An 8,464-nucleotide genomic window follows, 5' to 3' on the forward strand; every position below is an offset into this window, starting at 1 on the left:
GTGGCTCGCTCCCAGTGTGACATGTATCTCGGTGGCGCCCGTGGGGCGGTCGTAAGCATCATGGTGTAAAGGAGGGTGATCCCCTTCAGCGGCTGGTCTCTGGCTGCGCACATGTGTTCGAAGGCGGTGAGCTCTCTGTGGAACAGGTGTTTGCCTGCCGTGGCCCGGTAGTAATGTTGTATCTGAAGGTATCGGAACCTATCCATTAGTGAGGTGGGGCCCTCCGGCCTCAGCTCCCTGAGTGGCTTCAGTCCCGTCGCGGAACATAAGTGCTTCATGTAAGTCCAGTCCGTGCTCCCGAGACCCGTCACGTCTGCAGGCCGTAGGCCGTCAGCGATCTCCGGGTTATGGGTGATAGCCGTCAGGGGGCCCGGCGTCGTAGTAAGCCTTTCTGTCAGTCGGGTGGTGATCCATATCTGCATCGTGGCCCGGATAAACGGGTTTCGGGTCATGGTGAGGTACTTTAGGGGGTGCCTCGTCCACACTGCGGATGGTAGTTTATGGGCCGTTTGGTTGTTCTCTAGTTCCCGCCAGATTTTGTCTGAAGTTGGGACGTGCCAGTCCACCAGACGTAGTAAGTGGGTTGCTCTGTAGTAGTGCATTATCGAGGGGAGTCCCAGGGCCATTCGTTTGGGCAGAGACAGGAGCGCCCCGTTAACTCTGGGCCGACCCGTTTTCCATACAAATCGTATTATTTCGGTGTTGAGCGTCCGAAAGAAGGCTCTGGGTATCATGATCGGAATAGTTTGAAATAGATAGAGGAGTCTCAGGAGCAGGTTTAACTTCAGTGCATTGATTCTCCCGAACCAGGAGATACACAGGCTACCCCAGGTCGTCATATCTTTTTGCAGTGTGCGGAGGATGGGTATGAAATTCTCTTGGTAGAGGCGAGTTGTGTCTCTGGTGAGCCAGATCCCTAAGTATTTGATCTTGTCTGCGCACCATCTAAAGGGGTACTGCGTTAGGATGTGGGATGTGTCCGAGGTGGGCAGGCTTCTGATTTATCAGTATTGAGCTTTAGATTGGAAAGGGTTCCATACTCGCGGAACCTAGCTAAGAGGTTCGGTAGTGAGACGAGTGGGTTGGCCAGGAAGAAGAGGAGGTCATCCGCGTAGGCCGCAACTCTCTGTTCCATGCCATTGCAGATGAGGCCCGTTATTCCCCCATCCCGTCTGACCGCCCCCAGGAAGGGTTCCAGGGAGAGGGCAAACAGGAGGGGGGACAGGGGACACCTCTGCCTCGTGCCATTGCGGATGTTGAACGGCTGCGATAAGGCGCCATTGATGCGCAAACGGGCTGTGGGTGTTGTATAGAGGGAGGCGATCCATGTTAACATGTGCGGTCCGAATCCCACCGCACGGACCAACATGAATCGCCAATCCACCCGATCAAACGCCTTCTCAGCGTCGGTCGAAAGGAGTAGGATCCCCCTCCGGTCGTCCCCTGCCATGTGGATCACATTGAGGGCTCGGATTGTATTATCGCGTGCCTCCCTTCCAGGGACAAATCCCACCTGATCCGGGTGCACCAGGTCCGGCAGCACGCGTCCAACCCTCATGGCCAATACTTTGGTGAACAGTTTCAGATCGGCATTGAGTAAGGAAATCGGCCTGTAGCTGGAGCAGTTCGCCAAGTCCTTTCCTTCCTTTGGGATTAGCAAGATAGTGGCTGCCCACGTGTCCCGTGGGAGATCTCTGCCCTCTAGCAGGTGGTTGAGGCTACTTAGTAGATGGGGCAGCAGGATATCTTGACATTTTTTATAATATGCCGCGGTGAGGCCATCCGGGCCTGGTGCTTTGTGGGGTTTAGTGATCTTGAGGGCGTGCTTGAGCTCCTCTAGGTAAATCGATTCCTCCATTGCCGATCTCTGGTCGTCCGTTAGGGTCCAAGACACGTGTTGTTCCAGGTAGGATGCTATTTTGGTCTCGCGTCGTGCTTGCGCTGTTGCCTCTTGGGCTGTTGGTATATTATAGCGTTCCGTATAGTAGTGGTGGAAAGCCTTCGCTATCCCATCAGGCATTTGAGTAAGCGTACCGGTTCGGTCCCGGATTTTAGATATGTGTGAGAGTCTCCGCTCCCGTTGCAGTCTTCTGGCCAGGAGCCTCCCGCATTTGTCAGAGTATTTGTAGAAATGTCTACGTGATTTGCGGATGGTCCTGAGGAGGCCCTGTGCAAGCAGCTGCCTGAGGTTCCTTCGCGCCTCCAGGAGATCTTTATAGGTGTCTTCCGACAGAGTGGTCTTATGGAGAGCTTCTAGTGTTGCTACTTGTAGCGCCAGTTGCGTGGTCTCTTGCCGCATGGCCTTCTTCCTGTGAGTGCCGTGGCGCACCAGAAAGCCCCGGATCAAGCACTTGTGTGCCTCCCATACTGTCTGGGGCGCCACGTCCGGAGTGGAATTCTCCTCGAAGTACCTCTGTAGTGCGTCTCTCATCTCCATGGTCGTTGCTAGGTCTTCCAAGACTTGTTTGTTGATTCTCCACTGTCTCTCACATGGCTTATAGAGCGGGGAGGCGATGGTGGTCAGGACCGGCGCATGGTCGGACCAGGTGGCCGCCCGGATCTCGCTGGATAGCAGGAGCGAGAGGAACTCTATAGGGAGGAAAATGGAGTCCAATCTGCTGTAGCGGTTGTGGATAGCAGAGTAATACGAGTAGTCCCTTTCTGTCGGGTGGGCCACCCTCCACGAGTCCACCAGCCCTGAGCTCCTGAGAGCCGCCAGGGCTTTACATTGGTATGAGGCCGGGAGCGAGCTAGATCCTAGGGATGTGTCGAGTCGTGGATCTAATGCTAGGTTAAGATCTCCTGCTAGTATTAATATGCCCTCCCTAAAGCGTTCTAGGGTGCGCAGCGTGCGTATCAGGAAATTATGTTGCGCCGAGTTAGGCGCGTAAACACACGCCAAGGTGTAAAGTTGTCCGGCGATCGTGCCCTTCAAAAATATATAGCAGCCATCACAGCCTGGCCCTGGAAGGGTACCGTGTGGGCAATGAGAACCGCCACCCCTGCCTTTTTAGCGTGTGGGTGGTTTGCAAAATACCCGGTAGGGAAGCGAGAGTCTCGCAATGCCGGGGCGTTACGCCCCTGGAAGTGCGTTTCCTGGATAAATGCGATCGACGTACGTGTAGACCAGAGCGTGCGTAAAAGATGAGAGCGCCTTTCCGGCATATTCAGACCTCTGGCATTGTTGGACCAGAGGCGGAGCTCCGCCGGTGTGAAGTTGCAAGTCATGGTACCGGAAATCCGAGGTGGGGAGGAGAGAGAAGAGAAGAAGAAGAAAAAAAAAGGGGGGGGGAGGGGGGGGGAAACCTGTCCGTGCGAGTCTCCCGGTTTGTAAGGTGTCGTGTAGAACTCAACGCACTGGGGGAGGGGAGGGGGCCCAAATCAAGCGGCTTTCCTTACATGGAGCTCTCCATCCCGAGTATGCAGCATCGGGTCCCCCCATCCTCAGGAGCGTCCCCTCCATGCTCAGATGTCCCCTCCAGATGCGCAAAATAGAGGCTAGGCATGAGGTTGCGTCCAGGTGCCATGCAGTTGGGGGGGGGGGGGGCGAGACCCACCGTCCCAGTCCAATGACCCCCCAGACCAAGGCCCAGGGAGGTTACAGTTCATATAACGTGCTGTTGGGGCCACAGCTAACCAAGTCTCAGGGAGGAGGCCAAGTCCCGCAGGGCACGGGGGGGAGGGGGATGAGACCCACCGTTAGCTTCAATCATGCGGTGAGGTCGTAGAGTCCCCGGTCAGAGTCACAGGTTACTCCTCTGCCCCCGCTGGTCCTCCCCAGCGGCGTGACGGCGACATGCGGCCCAGGCTGGTGGCGGACGGCTGTAGGCCCACATCTTCACCTCTTCTGTGGCCCACTGGTTCCTCCAGGAGCCAGTTGCGAATCCGTGTGTGCGGCAGGTGGAGTGCCCGGAGAAATCGTGGGGCGTCATCCGGCAACTTAATCGTGTGCCACGTGGTTCCCTGCCGGGCTTGTAGACTGAAGGGGAATCCCCACTTATATGGGATTCCCTTGTCGCGGAGGGCCGTGGTGATAGGCCGCAAAGCCCTTCTGGAGTCCAGTGTGAGGCCGGAGAGGTCCTGAAAGAGCGCCAGCTCGGCCCCCCGAAACTTGATGGTCGTCAGCGTCCTGGCCACCTTCATGATCTGCTCCTTCAGTGGGAAGGATTGGAGGCAGCATACCACATCTCTAGGTCTGCCGTCAGGCCTGGCTTGCCCCAGTGCTCGGTGGGCCCGGTCGAGATTGATGTCGGGTGGTGCATCCGGGCCCAGGATCTGGCGGAAGAGCTGTACCAGAGAGTCCGCCAGGGGTTCGGTGTCCGGCTCCAGGAGGCCCCGGACCCTGATATTATGCCTCCTGCTCCGATTTTCCAGATCTTTAACCTGGCGCCTTAAGGTGAGTAGCAGGTTGCCTTGGCGTGTGGCCGCTGTCTCTGCCGCTCGGTGTTGCTGGCAGCTGAACCGCGCCTCAGCTTCAACCACGTCCACTCTTGTTTCCAGCGCGGTGAGGTCTGTGCGGAGGCCCTGTAGATCCTCCCGGACCACCTCCCGTATTTCCCTCACGAGTGCTCCAGTGTCTGCCTTGGTCAGCATGTTGCTCCCGATTCGGGAGAGTTCCTCCCTGATGGAATGGAGGGCATCGTCCGGGCTACAGTCAGGAATGGAGTCTCCTCCACTAGTTACGCTGGGTGACACCGCCGCCATGATGTCCGACGGCGCGCTGTTTCGGGATCCCGCCGGGGTGCTGATAAAGTCGTCCAGCGTGCCCGTGCAGCGTCTCGGTGATCCCGGTATTGTGCTCCCAGCTCCATTGTGCTTCTTTGTCCGCACCATTGTTGTTAAATTAGGGTGTTGTGCTAATTATTGCGGTTCAGGCCTAGGAGCTCGCCTAATGTGCGACCGTCTCCATGAACAGTTAGGCCACGCCCCCTACAAACCAACCTTTTCCCCTCAAGTGCCAACACGGCAATTAAGCCTGAATACTGAGGTTTAAGTTTATAAAAAATACCTCATACAGTTTTCCGAACTAATTAACATATTCTGTTTTAAAAGAAGAACACAACTGAGGAGGGGGGCAGGGCTGAGGATGGGGACAGGGGCTGAGAGAGCTGGACAAGGGCTGAGGGAGGGGGACAGGGGTGGAGTAAGGAGACAGGGGCTGAGCAGGGGGGTCAGGGGCTGAGGAGGAGGGACAGGGGCTGAGTAAGGGGACTGGCTGAAGAAGGGGGACAGGAGCTGAGGAAGTGGACAGGGCTGAGGGGGGACATGGGCTGAGGAAGGGAGACAGGGCTGAGGGAGGGGACAAGAGGGAGGGGGACAGGGGCTCAGGAAGGGGACAGGGGCTGAGTAAAGGGACAAGGGCTGAGGAAGGGGAACAGGAGCTGAGGAAGGGGACAGGGCTGAATAAAGGGACAGAGACTGAGGAAGGGGGGCAGGGGCTGAGGAGGGGGGCAGGGGCTGAGTAAGGGTCAATGTGATATTTTAGGCTTTTTCTTTTAACATATTGCATTGGTGATTAAAATTACATTACTTTTTTTTTCTTTCACATTATAGTTTAACAAGTGTAGATTGATGCGAAAATAAATGAGTAAATATTTGAAACAATTGCAGCAGCATAATGCTGCAACATAAATATGTGAAAAAAAACAAAGGAGTCTGAATTCTTTCTGAATGTACTGTATATACATAAATATGTGTGGTTTGAAATTATACAAAATGTGTCACCTCTAATTTGTCATTACAATTCTGAACAATCCAACCTATAGATATTCATTTTCAAGATGTTTTTCCTTTTCACTAACTAGTGAACTGCATACTGAACTAAATTCAAGCTGAAATAGCCAAGCTGAGAATGCTCCACAAACACGATTTAGTGAATAAACCCCACTTTTATTTTAAAACTGGCTAGGGATAAATATGTATCAACTAATATATATATAATGTAAATTATAATGAATTGCATTCTGTCTCAAACAAACAACATGTTTTCTATGTTTCTCATTATCTGTAAAAGGAATGAATAATAATTTGGCAGCTAAATATTAAAGATGAAAAAAATATGAAATTAGGGCACTGGCTCAGCTCTGGGAAATCTAATAATGTGAACAAATGTTAATAGTATTTTTCACTAGTTTTAGAGCTGTTAATGGAAGTTGTTAACCTCTTAATGCTGTTTGGGTGTACCATGCTACCTTGCACAATGTGGGCTTAAAGCCGTTAGGGCAGCATGGTACGCTCTCACGGTTTCCATCTCCCCAGCCCCTGCAGACAATCTGGCCCTCCCTGGCCATATGATCGTGATAACATTGCGATTAGATGGCAGGAATGACAGTCTTGTGAACTGAATGCAGGGGACTGCCTGGGTTGTCAGGCCACCCCCCATAGTCCTAAAAAGTTTTTAAAAGTTAAATATAAATTATTTAAACAATTTATTATATATATTATATATGTATAATACATACGTTTATTAAAACATCTCAATAATATATTATACAAATATAATATATATATGTATAATATAATAACTAAATTACTTTAACTTATAATATATTATGAAATAATACATATACATATGTAATTTTATTATAAGCATCTTTTGATATTACTATATCATATAAATATAGTAATATCAAAATACACTTAGAATTATAATATATATATATATATATATATAATAATTATTATTTTATTATTTATATAGCGCCAACAAATTCCGTAGCGCTGTACAATGGGTGGACTAACAGACACATAATTGAGATCAGACCACTGGACGTACAGGAACAGAGGGGGTTGAAGGCCCTGATATATATAAATATTTAAATATATGTGAGTGTGTGTATATATATTTGTGCTCGGAATTTAATACGTAATGGATAGTATCTGTAAGGGCAAAGTTGGTTGTGGTGTGCCGAAACCAACGTACGAGTGGGCCTGTAAATAAAAGAGGGCCCACCAAGGAGAATGTAATTATAACAGGGTGTAGGTGGGTGGGGACAATCAGCTGAACGGCAGAGGTGAGTAGGGGCTGGGAGTTTAAGTAGGGGACTTACTCCTCCCACAAATTCCTGCCTAATGGCCTTTCTACTTGTGCTCGGAATTTAATACGTAATGGATAGTATCTGTAAGGGCAAAGTTGGTTGTGGTGTGCCGAAACCAACGTACGAGTGGGCCTGTAAATAAAAGAGGGCAAAAGAGAAGTTCATGAAAATACACACTTTATTGCCTTTTTACCAAGTTCCTGAAAGCTTGACAAAGCTCTTTTTCTGGTCGTGGAATATAAGTATGGTATATGGAGGATTTCCATCGCCCCAGTCTCTTGATGATGTGAACCGGTGTATCAGTGCTGGAGGCTGAAGAGGCGGCTCCTATGCGAAAGGAGTGCCCAGAGAATGAAGTCGGATTGAAACCCAGTTTAGATAATAGCGTTCTGACGTGAGACGTGAATTTAGCAGTGGTAAGCGGGTGCCCTTGTATTGATAAGAGCGGAGAGTCTGGTAAGTGTGCGTGAAGGGTTGACTGTAGGTGGTCTAGCGCCTTGACCGGACACCAGGCATTATCAGTAGGGAAGAGAGGAATTACAGTGGGGTGTAGTGAATGGTTGGTTTTAGTTGATGGGATCGAAAGTAGATAGTGATCCTCCACCTTTGTAAGATGTGATGTTTTTAGGCTGTGAGTAACATCCCCTTGACGAACAACTGTGAACTCTCTAGGTCTGAGAAAACCGTAGAAAGCAAGATAGATAGCCGCTTTGATCACCAGGTTAGTGTCGGGATCAAACGGGGATTCGTCAAGGAGATTGCTAAGTGATCTGAAGATAGGCCCATCTATAGGTAGTCTTGTGATAGTGAGAGGAGCTGAACCCTTTAACATACCTTTCAATACCTTTTTAATGGGATATGATGACAAGAAGGGGGTGTTGTTAGGGAAATTTGTGAGGCTATGGTGCTGCACCCCAGTGAGATAAAGTTTTATGGTGTTGTGGGAAAGTTTAAGATGTAAGTGGCAAAAAGAGGCAAAAGCCACCATGGTTTGTATAGAAAGGTCGCCTTGTAAACCGAATTCTGCAGTGAATTTGTTAAATATGGTAAGTGCCCTATTATAAGAGATAGCTGTGTTAGGTGATAGTGCTTGGTGAGTGAGAGTCCTAGCGTGAAGCATTAGTGTGCTCAATCCAGGATTAGTTCGTGAAACCGTGGTGTCCTGGATGGCTGGTGGTGAGCCGTAGAGAGTGCCTGAGAGAATACCTGGAATTGAGAGCGAGAAAGAGCGTCAGCTGCAGTGTTGTGGATACCCGGGATGTGACAACAAACTAAGTGAAACTGACCGGTTGCTGCTAGCCAGGTCAGCTTGCGAATCAGCCGCATGATGGTCAGGGATGATGAGCGCCCCTTGTTAATGATTTCGCAAGCTGCCGAGTTGTCAGAGTAGCATTTTACTGCCTTGCCGGACCAGAGATGACCCCAGG

The sequence above is a fragment of the Pelobates fuscus genome, chromosome 5 (assembly GCF_036172605.1).
Source record: "Pelobates fuscus isolate aPelFus1 chromosome 5, aPelFus1.pri, whole genome shotgun sequence".
Lineage (NCBI taxonomy): Eukaryota > Metazoa > Chordata > Amphibia > Anura > Pelobatidae > Pelobates > Pelobates fuscus.